We start from the raw sequence: 1,218 nt of genomic DNA on the forward strand, positions 1-1,218 counted from the left end.
GGATTCCTTTTACCTAGTCTTTTTATACTTTGTGGTAGGAAGTCTGTGTTTTTTTCATTTTAGTACACCAGACTGTTGTTTTCTTTTCTGCCGTATTTAGATTTTGTCAATTTTTAAGCCTTCAGCAGTGGCGTCAGATTTGTTGATCTAGCCTTTGTTTTTATCGGTAAGCCTTCTGCCAGATACTCCACTCGGGAGTATCTTTTCTTTAGTTTTAGTATACGGCAGATTTAATCATTTTAAGTGCCTTCTGCACATGTTTTGCCATTTTATATTTTACTAGTATTTTTCAATTAGTTTTAGAATTTTGTTTTATTAGGCTGAGCATCAGAAAGAGATTGTCACGCTGGAATACACCCATTTAACTGATTCAAACTCCCTCCCCCACGCTACCACTTTCAGGGGTTTTGAATTGACAGGGGTTAGCCAGGCCCTTAGCGCTTGTTTCCCTGGCCAGCATCAAGGGAGGGCAAATAAGTTTTCACTTTTGACTTGATGAACTGGGACGGGGCCCCTGGGTTAACACGGACATCACACTACACTACTATCATCATCGTTATTAATTCTTTGGTTATGATCCACTATCCCTATTTTTTCATCATCCTTATTATTGCTATCATTATTATTGTTACCACTATCATCAATATCATTATCATCATAATTATCATAAGATTAATATCATCAATCATTATCGTTTTTTTTTATCACAATAGTTATTGTTACTGTCATCATTATTGGCAAAATCCAATCCGTCACGACTGAGTGCAACTTGTACCTTGCATTCGGTTTCTCTTAATGTATTTCACTTCCCGCGATGTAAACAAAATGTAAACAAAACAACGCTGGGAAATATAGGAAAAACGAAAATGCCCAAAACTTTCTTGCTATATTGTTTCTTTAGGACGTAAACAAGAAGGAATAAAGGGAATAAGCCTTCGATGAATTCATGTTTTCTGTATTTCCCTTCGTTGTTTTGTTCATAATTAGTTCAGCATTCATGCCAAAGGTTTTTCTTGTTTTTGGAAATCAGTAAAAGCCTTGCTGTTCACTGCAATTGCATCCAGGGTCAGTCTGGGAGCCAAAACCGCCCGGGCAAGTGGGCCTGGAAATGTAGATTATTTCTGGTGAAAGCTGCGAGCCTCCGAGAATAGTTTTTAAAATTCATCAATTAAGGGAAATTTTCCGGTCACATGAAATTAGTATTCAAACATATTCTAA

The sequence above is a fragment of the Penaeus japonicus genome, unplaced genomic scaffold (assembly GCF_977035675.1).
Source record: "Penaeus japonicus unplaced genomic scaffold, GWHDUDI00000001_assembly GWHDUDI00000034, whole genome shotgun sequence".
NCBI lineage: Eukaryota > Metazoa > Arthropoda > Malacostraca > Decapoda > Penaeidae > Penaeus > Penaeus japonicus.